We start from the raw sequence: 22,553 nt of genomic DNA, 5'->3' as shown, positions 1-22,553 counted from the left end.
TTATTTATTATCATTATTTTTTTTCTAAAAAAAAGGATGCCATTTTTACGTCTTTAACAATACTAAACCTTACGGCTTCTTTACAACCAAAATCTCATAACTTGTCAAAAAATTAATAAAATGAGTTTAGTGAACGAGTGTTTCGGAAGTAGTCACAACCAGTACTAATGCTAATTTTGTCCGAATGAACTAAGCAAAGGACCCCGAACAAATTAACGTCAAACTTGTGTCCTAGAACAACTAGTCAAACTTAATTAAATGACATCAAATAAAAAGAATCATATAACGCAAAATGAGCAAAAATGCATACAATGAAAACATAAGCAGAAAATTATCATACCAATTTCTATATTGCATTTTCGAACATTTGACGTAACATTTTCTTATCTAATACTTGAGGTCTACTAACCTTTGAACCACGGCAAACTCAGGGCGACAAACACGATCCCGACGGGACTCAAGCGGGACTTCACTGAACAAGGAACAACAACGAAAACCCTGGAACAAACTCGGCGAACCGGACCTCGACTCAACTTTTGGACTTTGGACTGGAACTCGACTTCAACTCGACCTCACTGACGGACTGTTTGGTCGACGACTGTGGGATCAACGGGCAGTGTTTAATGGCCGGAGGCGTCGCTGGAAATGGGGACGACAAACAGCAGTGGTCGTCGGGGCAGTGGTCGAGGGCTGGATTATGGTGGTTTGGACAGTAGGGTGATGGTGTTTCGACGTGAGGGAGTCGATGGGGGAGCTGGTCGCGACTGGTTTTTTTTTTGGGTAGGGTTGTTGCTGGTGGTTTGTTGGCTTGGGACGTGAGGTCGAGGAGCTGGGTAGTGATGATGGTGAAGGTGAGAGGAGGAGGGTGGTCTGTTGGAGCAGGTGGTCGACGAGCAGGTGGGTTTGGACGTGAGGTTGTTGACGGAGTGAGTAGGGTTTGTTTATGGTGGTTTCACGGTGGGAACGAGGGTGATGGTGGTGATGGGAGCTGAAGGTTTGTTGATGGAGGTTCGTTGGAAGCTTGGTGGTCAGTGGTCGACGACGGCGGAGCTCGCAACGGCAACAATGGCGGATTCAAGGAGGAGGAAGGCGATGGTCGTCACTGTCGCGACTGGTTTTAGTTACGACGGGGTGAGGGCTGCTGACAGGTTGACGACGATGGTTATGTTCCGGCGAGGGGGAAGTGGGGAATGGAGTTTGGGAGGAGGAGGGTGATGGTTTGGTCGTGGGACAGTAGGGTTTCGTCTTCTTCTTCTCAAAGAAGAAGATGAACAGTATACCTTGCCAAAATTTTCAAAATCCTCCCTTCCCCATCTTTCTGTCCGTGTATATTAGCCCATTTGTCCAGAAAAATGAGCCCCACGCGTGGTGGGGTTCAAGTTTTATGTCCCCCACGCGTGGTGGGGTTCCCCATGTGTCCTGGACACGGTTTATTATGGGTTAGGTCCGAAATTAGGCCTAAAACCGGGTAGTTTGAACCCGAATATTATTCTTTTGCCCGGACCCGAGAAATAGGAACACGTTGCTTAATTAGTCCTATGTAAGCAAAATAGCTACCAAAAATAAGACTAGTATTTAAACAAAACTATATCCTTTTAAATATTTTTTCAACATTTAAAATAGCTACAAAATATTAATAAAACTATTTTTTTGTAATTTTCGTTTTTAAATGTTAAGATAAAATATGAGGTAATATATTTGTATTTTTCAAAGTTAAAAATGACTATAAAACCTTAATAGAACTTTATTTTTTGTAATTTTCGAAATTATATAAAGTACAAAAATAAAGTGCAATTTTCTATTTTCAAGTTTATGAGAGATACATAAACTAAAATTTATATATATATTTTTTTTGAAATTTTTCTTTTTGCAACGAAATAAAGTAAAAATAGTTAAAATAGCTATACTAGACCCAATTTCACATATTCACGCTAAAAATGTGAAAATTCTCAGGGAGGGTCAAAAATCACGTGCTTACAGGGTGTAATTCGATTACTTGCATACTCAAATCTTCATCCTCAGGAACTACTTGATATCTCCCTAGTTGTCTTAGGACTCTTAGTGGCGCATACGGCTGAATGCTTCTCAATCCCAATAGTAGTAGATAACTATTTGAGGTTGACATGTGTATTACTTCCCTCATCGGGAGCCATCCCAAAGTCCATTCAATCTGATTTGCCGTTAAAGCCTTTAGATGAGATACCCATGCTTCTATCCCTTCTGGAGCCTGATAATTTTTTGTTCTTTCCTCATAGCTCTCGATGCAATTATCATTGTTTGACCCATACTGTATGATCTTGGGCTATTGTTGGAGATGCTCCATTACCCACATTTGCAACAAAATTTTGCATCCTTCGAAGACTTTTGTTCCTGATTTACATAAAGTCAAAGCCCGATAAATGTCTGATAGAATGATGGGGACAAGGGTGTGATTTTCTTTGGTGGTGAGGATTTGCACAACTTTTGCGGTGCGAATATCAATTGTTCGCTCTTTGTTTGGGAAGATCATGATTCCTAGAAAAGCCACCATGAAGGCAAAGCGACGGTGAATCTGCCAAGTGTCTTTGTTTTGCTTGTTAGTAAGGCCTTTCTCATGAATTTCGAACCCATTTGACTTTTCGAACCTTGAATACAAAAAGTTGAAGGAACAACATCCATTGATGACATTGTTTTTCCTGATTTGACTACTGATGTTCAGAAGACCGAAGAATCGATGTGCCGAGGGAGCCTTTGTGAATATCAAGCTTTGATTTCTTAGACTTCCGTCAAAACCAGCATATCCAGCTATCTCCTCTAATGTAGGAGTAAGCTCGAAGTCGGAGAAACAAAAAACATTGTGAACAGGGTCCCAAAAAGTCACTAACGCCGCAATTAGATCATCACGGGGTTTAACTTTCATAATATCCGTGAGATTTCCCAAATGCTTGACGACCCATTTTTGACCATCTTCGCCTAAATCTTACCACCACATTTGGAGCTGAAATAGAAACTCTTCTGTATTTGTGGATGGGGGGTTTTGCGTGGTGCTCATTTTGTATCTGAAATTTAATTTAATAAAGTTAACACTCATTTTAAAAATAAAAATAAAAATTATTTTCAAAATTTTATATTTTTTTTATTAAACGCTTTTTATTTCAAGATTTCAAAACTATTTTTTTTTTGAAATTTTTAAAACAACCTATTTTATTCCTCTCTTCTCACCATGATTTCATTTAAGCTGGTCAACAAGCATGTTCGAGGCAAATGAATGCACAAGTAGCAAGTAGGATGCATCATGATGGTCTTTTCATTTTGGGTTCACCTGTCCTAGACAGACCCAACCCCTGTGTTGAGTCTCCAAGGCCAAATGCATATGATGCAAATATTCGTTCCTACTAGGGATCCGGTACATGGCTGAGTTATTCTAAGTGTAAAACCTGAGGTTGATTGTTCTAAACCTGGCTTACCCAAACGGACAGTTTGAGCCGAAGCAGGGGCAACGTACCGGGAGCACGAAAGTCTGCCCGGCCTAATTACTTGTCCCAACTCCGTCTTATTTGGTATGACTTTAACAGAAAGGTGGGTCACGCGCACGTGTACACCATAAATTCAGAAGACTCAGAAAGAAGGGGGTTTCGTAGTAGTTGTATATATTCACAATTCAAATAATATTAAAGCGGTAAAAAAAACATTTAGCATGTTAAGCATATAAACAGTTGAAAATCATATAGTAAATAAAGCCAATTATCGCATTTATTTAAAGCTCGAATTCTTTAAACCCTGAACCAGTGGTTCTGGGTTATAACATTTTTGTCCCCAGCAGAGTCGCCAGAGATGTCGCACCTCCTTTTTACCGCGCTCGCGGGGCGCGTGGGGAGTTTTCTCCAATTGAAGGACAGTCGAAACGGGATTTATTTAATTATTTCAGAGTCTCCACCTGGGAATTTTAAGGCGTCCCAAGTCACCAATTTTTTAATCCCTGAATCTAGGAGAATATGACTCTGTTTGTTATTCTGCGAACCAGAAATCCTGAGTAAGGAATTCTGTTAATCCGGAAGAAGGTGTTAGGCATTTCCGAATTCCGTGGTTCTAGCACGGTCGCTTAACTATTTTTATTATTGGCTTAATTATCTTGATTTTTACTAAATACGTTTTTATTGCATGATTTTACTACCGCTTTTTACTTATTGTTTACAATTATATGGACGAATTACGCGTACGTATATTCGTATTATATACTTTTTATAATTACCGGGGATCGTGTCACGCGTACGTGTACACAATAAAATTGTCCATGTTATAGTTTTTATAAAAAAATATATGTTCGAAATTTAAAATAAAATCAGGAACATCATCACCCTTTTTATTTAGACAATGAACTGCACACCTCGGATTATATGAAATTATTTTGACATCCGCGGAGAAATCCTTTTTATTAAAATATTCGCTCGAAATTACGCATACGCATAATCCGAATTTGTTTTTTTTTTTAATATAGTTAGGGTGCGCGAACGCATCCCTGATTGCGCAAAATCTTTGTTAATAGTATTATGGCCTTTTCCCTCGAATTGTTTATTATATCATGAGAAATCTCCATTTAAGATACCCTTGAATTCTTGAAAAAGAATTTGCAATTTATTAAATGTTGCCCGTCGATTATAATTTCCGGATATAAATTATATTCAGCCAGACTATTCAAATTCAAAGAAAAGAGTAAAAATATGATTAACACTATTTTCGGCAAATACAACATATATATCCATATGCCCAATAATGAATTGTATATGAAACTAAAAATGATTTATAAAGGGAAGAATATTTTTCAAGAACTTTTATTATTTCTATTTAGTGCAAGTTTTATTTCTACTTATCCTTGATATAAAGTGTTGCGATTCGTGTTTATATATCTCATCTCATTCTCATATACTTGTTTTAATCTAATAGGCGAAATTAATTTATTTACGATAGTAGATAGGCATCAAATTGATAAGAAAGGGAATTATAAACCGATTAATAATATTGCCTTACATGCAATATAGATGTACGTCTAAAACATTCATAGCATTTTAACATCATAATCAACTCATCATCCATTAATGGTTATATATATACCTGTTATCATGCCATATATGAACGTATAACTCACATCATTCAATCCATAACTAAATCAGGTATTAGAATAAACTAGCAATATGGTTTTTGACATTTTTATACTACTCTTTATTCAACTAACAACATCAAACCTTTATTCACAACCAAACAATCAGGCGTACACTAACCATGCATTTTCTTGATATTTCAGAATACTCTATACCTGACTAATAATGTCATAGGACTTAACTAATAGTCAACTTCATGCCATATTCCCTATCTTAACAATTCAATCATAACTATACTTTAATGAAAATTTAGAAATTAACCTTGTTACAACACTTATACAGTCTTCAATAAAGGACATTTATCTTACAGTCATCTTGTCAACATATACTACTTATTTGATCAAGAAACAAAACTGAATTTTTAGCTAAAGAGCTCAAATGAATAGAAAGTAATATTACAACTCAAACTTTATTTATTGTCATGTTGAAACCCATCACAACATAAGTTTAAAAGATGTGTACCTGGCAATGAAGGAAGAAGGAGTTAAAATTTCAGCAGTAGCAGCAGTAACAAATTCAGCAGAATAGCAGTAGTTCCACAAATTTGAGCAATAATACGACCAGAGGAAACCAGATGCACAGTACAGTATTTTTTAAAGACACTTCAGATTTTAACTGAACAGTGGAATCAAATAAATTTGAACAGATTCAACGAAAGAATAATATTTCAGATTTCAATTTCTTTTCAGTTTCAAATTCCCATTTTTCTGATTTTCTGTTTCTGCTGTTGTATCTGTGTGTGTGTGTGTGACTGTTCTCTTTTGTCTCTTTTCTGTTTCTTTTTTCCTCTTCAGATTTTCATTTTTTGATTTTCTGCTTGACTTTCCATATTCAAATCTGACTTTTCACTCTCTTAAAATCTGCTAAATCAGATTTTCTTTTGAACTCCTGATTTTCTTCTTAAAATCTGCTAAAATCTGCCTTTTTCCTCTCTTAAAATCAGCCTTAAATTCTATCTAAAAGCTCTTTTTTTTCCTTGTTTTTCTTTCTGAAAGAGCTCTCTTCTTTCTCTCTCAAAGACTGATCTTTTTCTCTCTTCCAATCTGCCCTTAAATCAATCCCAATCCCCCTCTATTTATACAGGGCTGTCCTGTACCCTTCTAGTGCTGCCTGGACCCTTTTCTCCTATTAAAAATCAGAAAATTTTCCATTAAAACTGCTTTTGAATACTTTAAATCTAAGTGCTCTTATCCTGATTTTTCAGCAGCCCATTACCCTTTGTTTCCCATTAGTATCTTAAATTATAGCCAACCAACATTCCACTTTCAGTCCACTATTCTATCACATTACCCTCACTATTCTGTCCCAAAAAATGTCCCAGATTTCCTACTGTAATTACTGTTATTACTGCCTTAAATTCAGAATCTAACAATACAGATTTTAAAATCTATTTAAGAAGCTATAACCAATCCTAAAGTTTTATACTGAATCCTAACTAAGAATGTAACCTTCTAACACAATTACATCTAATAAACATTTGTAAAATCACACTGAATTCAGAACTAACATCATAACAACATATTACTGAAATTATTATAACAATTCAGACTGGACTTAACATTGAACCAAGATCAAACACACACAGGAGCATTGTCAATATACTGACAATGCCCTGTTCAGAAAACAATACATACACATCATACATTTGAATTTACTGATTTGTAAACAAACATGATTTAATTGACGAGTATTAATCAGTTTATTATTTACAACATTTGTCCATAATCAGTTTAAAGCAATAGAAGCAGATTGTTTCAATCAGCATTATCATAAATGAGAATTCATAATATAACTAATCGACGAACTTAATCGAGTCGATTACTTACATTGTGAATAATCACAACCAACAGAAACAGTTTCATATTTTGATCATATAGACGGGCATGAGACAAAGATGACAGAATTAATCAAAACAAAAATATGAAAAATTAACAAGTTATTATAACAAACGAAAATACATACAGAATACACAAACAGAAATAGAAAAGTACCTCTGAATTTTAATCAGACTCGAACTCAACTTGGCTTCGGATTTTGTTTGAAATCAAACAGACCTTAGTCGAAGTATTTTCCACTGAAAATACTTCGACTAAGGTCGATTAAACCTCAATCTTTATTCAATATGGACAGAATCCAAAAGTCTGGTATTTTTAGGGTTCTTGAAAGTTCGATTTGGGACTTAACCATTTCTGGTCAGATTCGAGGAGAACCAAATACGACACAAGGGTGAGGGAAGCCTAGGGGTTATTTGGTGTCACTTTGGAACAGGTCTGGGTAAGTTCTTGTTTGGTCCGAATCTTTAAAAGAAGATTCGAAGAGTTCTGAGAGGATTCGAACCAAACAAACAACAGATCTATACTTAGGGTGGTTAGGGGAAGCTATGGTGTTATTTTGGAAGCCATTGGAAAGGTTGGAGTTTTCAGACCCACCTTCGATTTAGTATTCGAAGAGTTGGAGTCTGATTCGAAGGAAACTAAGGTCAGATCTGTGTAGAGGATGTTCAGGGGGTTCTAGGGTGTTATCTTGGTGACCAGCGACGTTGTTGCCGCCGGGTTTCAGGCGGTGGGATCCTAGGGCGGCTAGGGTTAGGGGTGGGTCTGAGGAAGATGATGATGAACAGTGGAGAGGGGGGGTTTAGTTAGGGGGGCCGGGGTAAGGATTTGGGATTATATAGGGGAATGGTGGATTGATATTGTCTGTTGGATTAGGCAGGATGGACGGCTAAGATCTATTCACTTAACCAAATGACGTCGTTTGGTTTAAGTTAGGGGGACGGGTTGAACCGGGTATTAGATCGGGTAAGGGTCTCAGGTTAGGGTGATGAAATCTTGGCCGTTGGATGGCTTTGATCCAACGGTCTTGATAAAATGTGACCAAACGTCGTCGTTTGGTCTTGGCTTTGAATTGGACCGGACAGGCTGTTTGGATTGAGCTGTGGGGGGTGATTTGATTTGGGCCTGGATTTAAATCCAGTTCCGATTTTTATTTTACAACTTATTATTATTTTCTTTTTTTTATTCTATTTTATTATTTATCATTAAAAAATCCTAACAAAATTTATAAAACAATTTTTAACCTTACACAAAATATTAATCACTTCATAACAACTATTCAACATACAGATAAAACATTAATCACACAGTGGAATATAAAAAATAGAACAAAAATGCATATTTTGGTGATTTTATTTAAATTATCTTTCAAATACATAATTAAATCCTATATGCATGCAACATGTATTTTATTTTAATTTTTATTTTATTATGACAAAGTAAACATTTACGGACATAACACAAATATTTAACACCACGCAAATTCAAGAATTACACAGTAAAAGAAATTTATTTTATTTTTTGATTTATTTTGGAGTAGTTTTCGTAAGGCAAAAATTACGTGCTCACATTCATCACGGCCCGCGGCGATGGAATTGCAGCGGAGCCACCCTCTGAAGAGTTCACTCCAGGAGGATGCCCGATCTGTGCTGATTTCAAGATCGAAAGACTTCCTCGGTGCCAGGTTGATGTGAGACAGTCTCGAGATATATATGTACTATCACTGATGATCTCCTCCCTAAGGTCAAAGAGGAATGTAACTAGACTAATAAATACGTGGTGGTGCCCTCGCCTGAGAAATCAATCATTACCCACGTGGAGGGTTTTTTAAGTGTTTACACTTGCTCCTTCACGTTAAGTTCCTTAGACCCGATCATCACTGCCTTCTGCAAAAGGTACTAAGTGACCCTTGGTCAGATTCACCCTTCTTTCTAGAGGATAGTGATTCTTCTTTATTTTATGTAAACAAAATCGAGGGATGTGCCTTTACCATAGATCATCTTATGCGCTTGTACAATTCCCGCTTATATCAAGGGGGATTAATCAAACTTGCTCATCGGGATACCAGGGCCCCATTCTCGAGTATAGATAAGGATCGGGACCGAGTCTGGATGGGCCGATTTGTTCGAGTGAGGACCTCGGACTTGATCCCTGCCAAAGGTATGCCATTTCCCGAGAAATGGAATATGAAGCGTAAGTGTAACTTCTTCTTAAAGACCTTATTTATTGTTTCTTCCCTTTCCTTCCTTCTTATCGGTGTTTTTGTGATGTAGCCAGTGTCTCGGATGCCGGATCCAGTTCCTGAACTCAAAGGGTGGTCGAGGGCCTGGTGTCATAGAGGCTATATTCCGAGTGTGCATGGCGAAAATTGTCTACGGGTCGGTGGGAGGCCCGTAATCATGGTAAGTTTTCTTTTTTGGTGCAATAATGTTTGATTTCCTCCTTGCATTGTCGAATTCTTATCGCTTCCGTTTTCTTATATAGGTATTCCCAAAAATATTGCTATGAGGCCTCCACCGGGTGATGAAGATGTGCCTCTCGAGTACCCTGCTCTGAGGCAGGGTGATGAAAAGAAGAGAAAAAGGGCCCCGAGTTACCCAAACTCAGAAAAGAAAAAACAAAAGAAGAGTTCATGCAAGCCCAAGGAAAGCACTGACGCTCTATCCTCGGACGCAGTCTACCGGTTAAGGGACGAGCCCGAAGAAGAAGGAGAAGAAGAGAAATCTAAGTTGTTGGTCCGTGTGCGGGTAAGTGTCATGATACTAGGGCCCTCCAAACTGGCGGATGCCGAAATTAAACTGTCTCGACATGAGGAGGTCGATGAAGGAAGTCTAGTCAGTGTTCCCGAACCAGAAGGGGGCAAGGCCACGATGCCCCTAGCTAGAGAGATCGAGAGGGAGACCGAGGCTGATATTCCTCCGGCAGAGAAAAATGTCCTGAAAGATGCACTTGGGGTGATTGACATTACCTTATCTCCTCAGTTCTCATATACCACGACCCATGAGGCCGGTATGTTAGAAAGTTGTTCATACGAGAGGCCTCAAGGGGCGACAGATATCCACACCTTTTTAGATGAGTTAGAGTCTACTGCCTCAGAGGGTGTCACTAGGATAACAGATTTACTAGTACCAAAGAAGATACCATCACCGGGAGCTTCCTCGAGCCCAAAGTTAGTGGACCGGTTCCCGACCCTGAGTGTCGACCCTGACCGAAGATGGTCAATAATTTTATCTATCTTGAAGAATTCTCAGGTTTTCTCTACCCCTGTGGGGGTCACTAGCTACCTTCAGTATTTGGTGACCGAAGAAGATCAGGCAGTGATGGACAAGGTGGAAATCCCCTGCCTATTCAATAAAGCTCAACAAGCATTAAATTGGGTAACTTTGTATGTTTTTCTCCTCATGTATTTTAAATTTAAAGTTGTAAATAACCATAACACCTTCCTTTATATTTGCAAGCTTCGGTGCTGCACCATGAGACTTTCCTCTTATACCGGGAGGAATTAATTCATCATGAGGCCAAGGTTCGGGATCTCACTGAGAAGAGGGACACCTACAAGCTTCTCAGTGAGAAGCTTTAGGCCAAGTGAGAAATGGATCGGATGGAGCATACCGAGATGGCCGAGCAGGTAGTTCTAGTACTTCGCGATAGTGAAGATGAAAAGGATATAGTAGCTAACGATCCGATCCTTCATGTCCGATAGAGGCTTGAACAGATCGGGCAGCTCAAGGCACAGGTGGATACGATACAAGCCGAGGCTGAGAAATTTAAGAAAAATATGGACATCCTAGCCTCGAAAAAGGAAGCTTCCCAAGCACAATTAAAGTCGGCCGAGACCCAGCTCCAGGATACAAAAGAGGATATCGGTATAGGTTAAGAAAATTGAGGAGCTTCAATCCCAATTAGACTCGGCTATTTCTGATTAAGGGAATTTGGCCAAGGAACTCGAGGCAGCCAAATCAGAGATGGTTGTGGCCAAGACCGAGGCTGGCGCTAAAGTGGTTCAGTACAAGGCTGACGCCGAGGCGATTCAGGCGCAGGCTAAAAGTATGGGGGAGCATGCAAGGTGGCAAGCTCGAAGGGAAGCCCTCGAGGGGCCCATGCTTATAACTTTGATATACTGGCTGAAATCGAGGATGCCAAAGCAGAAGAAGCCAGAGCCCGGAAACTAGCCTTTCCCGAGGAAATTTTTGAGAACTTAAGTGAGTCTAAAGGTGGGGAAGATCCCGAGGATAAAGATGCTCCCTCCGATGAAGATTATGCCACTTAGGCCTTTATATGTTTTTATTTTTTATTTTTTGCATCTTTTTGAGGCCGTTTTGGCCATTGTAGATTTTTGTATTAGGCCATTCTGGCCTTTGTAAAAATATTATTGGGTAAATATATATAAGGCTTTCTTTCCCTTTCGGCTTTCAAATTTTTCCTTTCCTTCATTACTTGTATTCACAAACGCCGGAATGTCTTAGCATAAAATAATTTAGGTTGTGAAAGTTCGAATAAACCCTGCCTTTACATTATTCTGTTTTGAGGCATTTTGGGGGTTCAGTGTTATCAGAAACATTCTCCCAAAATAGGTAACTCAGATTTTCCAAGAGTAGCCTTTAGAACCGGTTATGAAAAAATTCTTTTTGAAAGCCTATCTTTTGTTACGGTTCTCGGACGTCTCCGAGCCGTGCAAATATGGTCGTAGCCTTTTAGTTCGGGCAATCACCAGTGGGCTTACTTTCTCGAGTTATCCAGCCTTGCCAGAGATAACAGTCCTTGAGTGGGTATGGTCGTGGCCTTTAAAATTCGGGGGTTACCTAAGAGGTCTTATGCCTCCGATGTTTAATAGCTCGATCTGTACGAGTTTGTTTTCGGATGACAGTCTCCAAGTGAGGGAGTAATCATTCGAACTCTGGTTATAATCTTCCCTCGAGCTCATGTACTTAGTAGATCGAAAGTATGAAATTCTTTAAGGGGTGTATAAAGGAAATTTTTCTAAAACATAAGATAATTGCAAGGAAAGTACTTCTCTTTATTCTTATGCAAAACGGTTATACATGCATATATGTTTTATGCCAGGGATCGAGCAATCTATGTGGGCACAGTTCGTTTGACCGTTTAGCCCTTACAACAAATCCTACCTATTGAGACCCTTCTATTATGAAGTAATATCCTCGCAAAAGTCGATATATAAGGGTAATGCCCCCCAGTATTCGAGGTTGATTATAGAGGAACCTCAAGTACTATTAATGTTGTCTTCGACACTGATTCGTAATCAGCCTTTGGTTCTAAGTTAGCACGATCCAATATTGCCTCGTTAAAAACCTTGCTGAAAAACCCATTTGGGAAAAAACCGGTTCAAGGGAAAAAGAGTTAACGTGTGCTTTCAGACCTAAAGACTTCGTGCCGCTCATTGTTGACCACCTGCAATTATTAGTCTAAAAATAAAAGGAAATGAAATGGAGTCGTACCTTAGCAGTAATATCGTTTTAGGTGAGTTACATTCCAATTGCTTGGTAGTTGTTCTCCGTTCATCAATCCGAGCTTATAGGATCCTTTCCGTGTAACCTCGAGAATATGATATGGCCCTTCCCAGTTCGGACCCAATTTCCCTTTGTTCGGGTTCCGGGTGTTTATTGTGACCTTCCTTAGTACTACGTCCCCGACATTGAAGTATCGAAGATTGGCCCATCGATTTGTAATACCTCTTGATCCATTATTTTTGGGCGGCCAATTGAACGAGGGCAGCTTCACGTCTTTCATCCAATAGCTCCAGGCTCGTATTCATGGCTTCGTCATTTGATTCCTTTATTGTATATTAGAATCGGGTACTTGGCTCTCCGACTTTGATTGGTATTAGAGCTTCGTGGCCATAAAACAATGAGAATGGGGTAGTCCCGGTACTGGAGTTCGAAGTTGTGCGATATGCCCAAAGAACTTCGGTCAAGATCTCATTCCATTTTCATTTGGTGTCGGTAAACCTTTTCTTAAGGTTTTGGATTATGGTTTTGTTCATCAATTCGGCTTGTCCATTACCACTAGGGTGATAAGGTGTTGATAAGATCCTTTTGATCTTATGATCTTCGAGAAACTTGGTCACTTTGCTGCCGATAATCTATTTTCCGTTGTCGCATACAATTTTGGATGGCATCCCCAATAGACATATGATGTGCTCCCAAATGAATTCGATGACTTTCTTCTCTCTGACCTTCTTGTATGCATGTGCTTCAACCCACGTAGAAAAATAGTCGGTCATATTTAACCCACTTACCCGGTCCCATGGAAGTGGGCCGACGATGTCCATTCCCCACTTCATGAATGGCCATGGTGATAAGACCGAATGCAACAGTTCCCCAGGTTGGTGAATCATCAGAGCATATCTTTGGCACTTGTCACATTTCTGTATAAACTCTTTCGGTCCTATTCCATGTCGATCTAGTTATAGCCAGCTCTGATCACCTTTTGAACCAATGATTCAGCGCCTGAATGATTTTCGTAGGTGCCCTCGTGAACTTCCCTTAGAACATATTTGGTTTATTTCGTGTCCCAGACATATATTGCTAGTGGGCCATCGAACATTCTTCTGAATAAGGTTCTATCCTGGGACAAGTTGAATCAGGCTGCCTTTGTGCGTAGGGCCCTCGATTCCTTTAGATTTGAAGGAAGTTTCCTGGTCTTCAAATACTCTATGTATTTATTTCTCCAATCCCAAGTTAAGATTGTGGAGTTTATTTCAGCGTGACCTTCTTCTACTACCGACCTCATGAGTTGTACGACTGCCCCCAAATTGAGCTCGTTGTCTTTGACCGACGACCCTAAGTTTGCAAGGGCATCAGCCTCACTATTTTGATCTCGAGGCACGTGCTGCAAAGTCCATTCCTTGAACCGATTCAATGTTACCTGTAACTTGTCTAGGTACCTCTGTATTCATTTTTCTCTAACTCCGAACATTTCGTTAACTTGGTTTACTACAATGTGGGAGCCACACTTAGCTTTGATCACCTCCACCCCCAAGCCTTTGGCCAATTCGATATCTGCAATCATGGCCTCATATTCGACCTCATTGTTAGTCAATTTTATAGTTCTAATAGATTGTCTAATTATATTACCTGGGGGTGGCTTTAGTACGATGCCAAGTCTGGACTCCTTTAAATTCGAGGCACCGTCCATAAAGAGGGTCTAGATTCTAGAAGACGTTCTTGTGTTTACCAACAACTCTCTTTCAACTTCGGGTATTAGGGTCGGGGTAAAGTCGGCCACGAAATCTGCCAAAAATTGAGAATTAATGGCTATTCAGGGTTGATATTTAATATCGTACCTGCTAATTTCTACGGCTCATTTGGCCAATCATCCCAAGAGTTCGGGTTTATGCATTATATTCCGTAAAAAGTAGGTTGTCACAACACATATAGAATGACACTAAAAATATTATTTCAGTTTTCTACAAGCACTTAGCAAAGTGAGTACCAATTTTTCTCGATGAGGATATCTAGTTTCGGCCTCACCTAAGGTTCTACTAACATAATAAATTGGAAATTATGTACCTTTTTCTTCCCGAACTAGGACTCCACTTACCTATATTTTCGATACTGCTAGATACAAGTATAGTCATTAGTCTGCCCTCAGCGTGTGAAGCAATGACGGGCTCGATAAATACCACTTAAGTTCTTCTAAGGCCCATTGGCATTCCGGGGTCTACGTGAAGTTGTTTTTCTTCTTTAGTAACGAGAAAAATCGATAGCTTTTATCGGAAGACCTCAATATGAATCGCCCTAAGGTGGCAATGCGCCCGGTTAGCTTTTGTACAACCTTGACGTTGTCCACTACCGTGATATCCTTGATAGCTTTGATCTTGTCGGGGTTGATCTTGATTTCTCGGTTGGAAGCCATGAACCTGAGGAATTTAACTGATCCGACTCTGAACACACACTTTTCTGGATTCAGCTTCATGTTATACTTCTTCAATATACTGAAGGTTTCCTGCAAATGCTTTAAATGGTCTTTTGTTCGCAGGGACATAACTAATACATTGTCAATGTAAATGTCCATTGATTTTCCTATTTGTTCTTCAAACATTCAGTTTAGGCATTGGTAAATGGCGCCAACATTTATAATCCAAATGGCATTACGTTATAGCAGTATGTTCCATACTTAGTGATGAAAGATGTATTTTCTTGATCATCCGGGTTCATCCGTATTTGGTTGTATCCGGAGTAGGCATCGAGAAAACTGAGGATCTCATGGCCGACCGTGGCATCGATCATGCAATCGATGTTAGGCAAAGAGAAAGAGTCTTTGGGGCATGCCTTATTTAAAACTTTATAATCCACACACATTCTTAGTTTGTTCCTTTTTTTAGGAACTGCTACTACGTTTGCTAACCATTCCGGGTATTTGACCTCCCAAATGAACCCTGTTTTAAGGAGTTTAGTTACCTCGTCCTTGATGAAGGCATGCTTGATCTCGGATTGGGTTTTTTTTTGTTTTACTGGATGGAACTTCGGGTCTAAGCTCAACTTGTGAGTAGTGATCCCCGGTGGGATCCTTGTCATATCGAGATGGAACCATGCAAAACAATCCATGTTAGCTATAAGAAATTGAATGAGTTATTTTTTGAGCTCGGGAATTAACTCCTTGCCTAGGTATACCTTTTGATCGGGTAGATGTTCAATCAGAACAACCTGCTCTATCTCTTCGACCGTTGATTTGGTAGCATCGAAACCATCAGGAGCTATACATGATTGAGGAACCCCGTAATCATCATCTTCATCAGTCCCCTGCTTGTTCGGTTGGGTCAAGGCTGGCATTGGTAATTGCTATTTGGATTCCTATTTTGCTTTTGAACCTGACTCATTTGTCAATGAGAGTATTGATATCGAAATTACTTCATCGACGGCAAATATCTTCTTTGCAGCGGGTTGCTCCCCGTAGACCGCCTTGATCCCTTCTGGTGTTGGAAATTTTAATACCTGGTAAAGGGTCGAGGGTACTACCCTCATGTTGTGGATCCATGGAACATGGAATTGTACCTCATGTCTCCTTCGATCACATAATACTTAGTCTCCTGGGTGGTACCAGCTACGTTCACTGGTAACATTATTTCTCCTTTAGTAGTTTCGCAAGCCATGTTGAATTCATTTAGCACTCGGGTCGCATGCCCGATTTGGTCCTATAGGCCGAGTTGTTCTACGACCCTCGGTTGAATGATGTTGACCGAGCTACCTGGATCAATTAACATAAGTTTAACTCGAGTTTTATTCATGAGTATAGAAATTACCAGTGCATTATTATGGGGCTGCATGATTCTTTCTGCATCCTCGTCATTGAAAGATAAATTTCCTTCTGGTATATAATCTCGGGTCCATTTTTCCCTTGGGATTGATACTTTGGTGCATTTTAACATCGGACATTGAGGAACATCAACCCCTCCGATGATCATATGGATGACGTGTTAGGGTTCATCTTGCTCGTTTTGTTTATTGGAATCTCTGTTTCTAAAATGATTCTTGGATCGGTCACTCAAAAATTTCTGAAGATGCCCATTGTTGAATAAAGAGGCTACTTCTTCTCTTAATTGTCGACAATCCTCCGTTCTGTGGCCATATGTGCCATGATATTTGCATATCTGGTTGGGATCCCTTTGGCTGGATCGGTTTGTAAAGGACGAGGCCACTAGGCATCTTTGATGTGTCCGATAGCCGATACGATGGCAGCCATATCAACATTAAAGTTTTATTCTGATAATCGTGGTGCTTCTTTAGGTCCGATAGATCTGTCGAAGCCGTTTTTGCTCATGAGCCCTCGATAACTCTGGCCTCGATCACTTTTCCTTTCATTTTATGCAGAATTTTGCCTAGATCCACTGTTCCTACAATCTCCATTATACGGCTGGTATCTTTCTCTATATAACCTTAGTTCTCAGTCAATGTCTCTCTTGATTCTATCGACGGGTATGATAGGATAAACGGACCCGGAAGGAGCCCTAAGTTGATCGTCTTTGACCCTGATCTTCGATTGGTACCATTAATGTAATCGGCCCAAGTAACAACAAGGTACTCTATTAGATTCTGCTTCAACTGCTGCGAAGCCACCGAGCTTCAAACATTGAGTCCTTGGGTAAAAGCTTGAACATCCTAATCATCAGCGACCGGTGGTAGGTCTATCTGTTCCATTTGGAATCGAAACACAAATTCTCTGAGCATTTCATTGTCCTTCTGCCTTACCTTGAAAAGGTCTGATTTTATGGTTTCGACCTTGATGGCCCCGGTGTGTTCCTTTACGAAAGAATCTGCAAGCATAGTAAATAAGTCAATGGAATTAGGTGGTAAATTATGGTACCATATCATAGATCCCTTTGACAGGGTATCTTCGAATTTCTTTAGCAGGACAGATTCGATCTCGTCATCCTCTAGATCATTCCCTTTGATAGCACATGTGTAAGAGGTGACATGCTCGTTTGGATCGGTTGTTCCATTGTATTTAGGAATCTTAGGCATGCGGAACTTCTTGGGGATCGGCTTGGGAGCCGCGCTCCGGGGAAAAGGTTTTTGCACGAACTTTTTTGAGTCCAATCCCTTCAATATAGGCGGTGCCCCCGGGATTTGATCGACCCTGGAGTTGTAAGTTTCCACCTTCTTGTCGTTTGCCTCAATAGTTTTTTCCCCGACTTAATTCATTTTGTCAGTTCGTCTAGCATCTTCATGATTGTAGGATTGGAGTCCGATTCTTTCTAGTTTGATTTCCTTGAAATCGATTCGGCCCTGTGAACAACTTCCTAGGATGGCTCGGGCTCGATCCTACTTAGTGGAGTGGATGATTCTGGTTTTGGATCTGGGCTATCGCTGCCTGTTGAACCTGCAACATTTGAAGATCACACGTAGGCTAATCCCGCCATCTTCGCCATCATAAGTGCTTTAAGCAGCTGATCGAACTTCCCCACGGATGTTGCCTTCGGGATCGACGACCCAGTTTGCCTTAATGGTTACATATGAGCTGATTTGATCTGCAGCCGGAACTCTATCGAAGCCAACCGGGGGTATGTTATTCCCTGGTGCCATGCTATCATTTTCTCCGTGGTGGCCGAAATCATTGTCAACGTGCAGAGGTGCTGACTGAGAATTTTGACATTTTGGTCCTGGAATCAAAGATACTCCAAAGAACAAGTGTAAAATAATGTGTGTTATTAAAGTTTATATCAGGTAATCATTATTATCCTTGGCCCCACAGTGGGCGCTAACTGTTTTTCCTAAAAATTGGATAACAATTGAATTTATACGCGGTTTTAAAGATACGTGATATAACTTGATACAAATTAAGAAGACAAATTAATATTGAAATTAACGATAATAAAATAAATGCAAACCACAAAATTGAGTAGCCTTACCTTCTGAGTTTGATCACCCTCGGGCCAAAAAATATCTCAACTAGAGTTAGAACTGGAAAAAAAAAGATGATAAGAACTAAAGATGGTCAGTATAATGCTTTTTTTTGCGTATTACAATGTGTCCTACAAATGATCATAACCCTCCTTTATATAGTGGGGGTGTTCTACTTTTGGTACAATTATATACAAGGTAAAAGAAATCTCATGCTTTGCTAATTAATCAGCATCTTCGTGATACGTGCCGAGATTTTCGCCGTGATCCTCGACTGATTGTGGATATTTCGGCTTTTCATTATTTGGCTTGGTAAGTTTCCATCGATCTTGCTCGGTCTCTGGGTCACGAGCTCGACGATCTAACTTTGTGCCTTAGTTCGATATAACCCGAGCTCGAGCTTTGACCTACCATATTTCAGCTAGGGCTGTTCATTCAGATCAGATATCCGAAATTCGAACCGATCCATTCAATTTCGGATTTCAGATTTCGGATTGGATCAAATTTTGGATTGTGTTTATTAAAATTTCGGATTTCGGATCGGATTCGGACTGGTATATTTTAATCCGATCCGATCCGAAATTCAAAATTATTAGGTAATGTATAAATACTACACTTTTATTTCGGATAGCCAGACTTCCTTTGCATCTTCCTCCAAGTTATTACCTTTACAATTGCTAGATTTAGCTATATTGACATCATAGTACTCTCATAATTGCATAAACATGAATTTTTCTTAATGTATTGCCTTTTTTACAAAGAAAATATACATATTAGTTTGCAACTTTGAGGCATAATACGATCCGAAATCCGATCCGATCCAAACTTTAAAATCCGATCCAATCTGATATAATTCGGATCGGATTCGGATTGCATTTTCTAGAATCCGAAATCCGAAATTCTAATTCAAAATGTGCTAAATCCGATCCGATCCTTTGTCTGTCACGCCCCGGTCTCGATTAATCATACAAAAATGCAGGGTAAGGCTGCGTACAATAGACCCTTGTGGTCTGGCCCTTCTCCGGATCCCGCACATATCGGGAGCTTAGTGTACCGGGCTGCCCTCTAACCCCACTTAACATTATACATTGTCAAAAAGAAAAAAATTCATTAACATGTAAAAGTAAGTGTTATTTTAACCAAATTAATTTGTCAAAAATATGACGCTTTACTAAATATTAAAACACCACAATTTTGTTTTCAAATCTATTTCTTGCTTCAATAAATGATTTAAATTTTTTGAGGAGAGATAAATGGTAATTTGAAGAAATATAAAGGAAATATCAAAAGTACCTTCAGTCAATGAGGGTAACATGAGAAAATTAATTGACATTGACGGAGTATCAAAGATAACCTCAAAACTTATAGTCTTATATGTCATGATATTTTGGTGGGTATAAATGCAAATCATATAAAAAGAAGAGAGGGTGACTAACAAAGGTTGTGGTGGAGTGAAAAGTACTCTTTAATCATTAACCAGCGGTCTCGAGTTCGAGCCCTAGCTATAGAATTTGGATTTACTCGGGCCCCAATACAGGTACCGGACACCAAGTGGGAAATCAAAAAAAAAAAAACTGAGAGGGTAACTAGTACACGCTTCAAAGGACAAGAGTAACTTAAATAGCGAAAAAGAAATAGTATAAGTATTCTGTTTACAGTTAACAAACTTTAATTTCAGCCAAAGTTGTAGTAATAAAAATGTATAGCTCTAGTATGCAGATATTAATTAATAAAATGAAAAATTGCAGGTGATAAGAGCGTTGGGAATGGGGAAGGTAATCCAATCTAAGGACGCCAAGTTTTCAGAGGGAGATATAGTACTTAGCCATATTTGCCCTCAAATTTGCTTCAGAAGATTACTCCTGCAATTGGGATTGCGTTGCCCGATTATCTTAGTTGCTTAGGTATATACCTAATACCTCTCCTCCTCCAATTCTTAAACTTAAATCAAGATCACGTAATTATGTGTTTTTTTTCTTCACCGTGCTATAGGAATGCCTGGTATAACTGCGTGGGTGGGCATAGAAAAGATAGGAAATGCTAAAGCGGGATCGAATGTGTACATATCGGCTACAGTGGGAGGAGTTGGAATTATAGCTGGACAACTGGCCAAAGTAAAAGGGTGTCGAGTTGTTGGAAGTGTTGGTTCGGATGATAAGGCATTATTTATTTTACATCCCAAATTATTTACTATATGCCCTTAAAACTTACACTATATAATATGAGACTTTTTCTCTTCCAATTACAAAATTTAGGTTAAGATTTTACAACTCGCTAGAATGATTTCAGAAGCTGCTTTGTACAAGCTATCTTGATATAACTTGGTTCTGTAATGTACTCAAATCGAATTAAGGAAATCAAATACAGAAATGGAAATAGAGTGTTTTTTTGGGACAATTTTCTGATATATTGATTAAAAAAAAACTAACTATTACAACGGAATGAGAAATGACTACTCCTAACTAGTCTCCATAGCTGAAGAAGAGAGTGAGGAAAGAGGAAGAGGAAATACTTCTGTTGAACGATGCCTCCTTCTCTTTGATGCAGTTGGTTATAACAACCAACAACTATGTGGCTAAATCGTGGCCCTTGGGGTTCATTAAAGCTTAAACTAATCCTAGTCGTCCATTTGAATTTCTGTTATTCCTTCCTAATTTCTGTTATTGCTCTTCTTCATTTCGAATCCAGCTGCAACCTTCATGTTAGATCATAACAGGTTCCTTAAAGTTTTATAGTCTTTTATAGAGGAGATAAATTAATTTGACTTGTAATTGATATGGATATTCGTTTTTTATTTATGTGTAGGTGAAGCTATTGAAAGAAGAATGTGGTTACGATGATGCTTCTAATTATCGTGTAGAGATAAATTATGATGCTGCATTAACCAAGTAAATTTCTTTGTTTCTTCAAAAAATTTAGGTTTTTGGTAGTACTAATTACTAGCTAGTAAATCTTTTTATTTTCCTTGGACTACTTTTCTAGCGATTGACATGCACACTATTATTGTATTACCTTTTACATATATTTCCCAAATGGGATTGATGTTTATTTTGACAATGTTGGTGGTAAAATGCTTGAGGCTGTTCTTAATCATGTTAACCACGGAGCTCGTATTGCACTTTGTGGGATGATATCCGAGTATAACAAGGTATCCTTCAATGTTTTAATCCATGTATAATATGTGTATAATCATATATAATTCATATATACTAATTAGAAAAAATAAACAATAAACCTGACTGACTATTTGTGTAAAAATATCTAACTTTTGTACAAACTTGGGTCTTTTTTCTTGACGTAGACAACCTACAAGGATAATTCCGTACACAAAGTATCTCGCGTTCATGCAACATCTATGGAAAGACCGCACCCCAAGAATGTGATGCAGACAGCCTACAAGGACAAGCATATAGTGATTGCTTTCACGGCTCGAATCCATGACCTATAGGTCACACAGAGACAACTCTACTATTGCTCCAAGTCTCCCCTTATTCCTTTCAAGCTATTGAAAAATAAAAATAAAAGCTCTAATCACCAATATTTTTTTATTATTATTTTGCAGGTTTGGACAGAAAGAGAAGGGGTTCGGAACCTATTGAACATGGTGGGTAAAGAAGTTATGATGAAAGGGTTTATGGTGAGTTCATATTATAACCACTTTGAGGAATTCATAAAAGAGATGGGAGTTTACTTGAAAGAGGGCAAAATAAACTCCATACACAAAATCTACAATGGTATTGAGAGCTTTTTGGAGAGTTTAGCATCTCTATTTTCTAGCTCCAATGTTGGAAAAGTAATTCTTCAACTAACTCCTTAAACTACTTCTCCCTATGCCCTTCCTATTATCTTTGGAATAAATATGTGTTTATTTATGCTTGTTAGCTATGTTTGTTCTTATGAGGAAATTGTTACAATCCATCTGTACGAGCAGGGGCGGATTTATAGCTTAGACTATGGGTTACGTGAACTCATGATCTCTCTATCCAACTAGATATTTTTGTATATATTTTTTATAATTGGTCTAATATTATCTACGGGCTCCATTCTTCAAAAAGATTGAATAGTGCATTTGGTTGAATACTGAGTTATTACCCAAAGAAACATGGATTTATTCCTACTTTATACTTTCTTTTCTCCTTTCTTTAGTAGTGCACTCATATTCTAGAAATCCTAGATCCTGATTTATTTCAACCAGCTATGCAGAGTTGTTTATGTTTATATAT

At 38.8% G+C, this 22,553-nt stretch overlaps 2 long non-coding RNA genes across 2 annotated transcripts; both read left to right on the top strand.

The window, feature by feature from the left end:
• Positions 1-20,157: 20,157 nt before the first annotated feature.
• Positions 20,158-21,218, top strand: LOC107762382 (uncharacterized). The gene is made up of 3 exons (XR_012696029.1): positions 20,158-20,234; positions 20,323-20,489; positions 21,136-21,218. It is a non-coding gene; the product is annotated as an uncharacterized LOC107762382 (long non-coding RNA).
• Positions 21,219-21,348: 130 nt separating this feature from the next.
• On the top strand, positions 21,349-22,364 carry LOC107762381 (uncharacterized). Its single transcript, XR_012696030.1, has 2 exons — positions 21,349-21,478; positions 21,893-22,364. It is a non-coding gene; the product is annotated as an uncharacterized LOC107762381 (long non-coding RNA).
• The last annotated feature ends 189 nt before the right edge of the window (positions 22,365-22,553 follow it).

The sequence above is a fragment of the Nicotiana tabacum genome, chromosome 10 (assembly GCF_000715075.1).
Source record: "Nicotiana tabacum cultivar K326 chromosome 10, ASM71507v2, whole genome shotgun sequence".
In the NCBI taxonomy this organism is placed as follows: Eukaryota; Viridiplantae; Streptophyta; class Magnoliopsida; order Solanales; family Solanaceae; genus Nicotiana; species Nicotiana tabacum.
The sequence above is the reverse complement of the archived record's forward strand: the minus strand, read 5'-3'. Positions and strand labels throughout refer to the sequence as shown.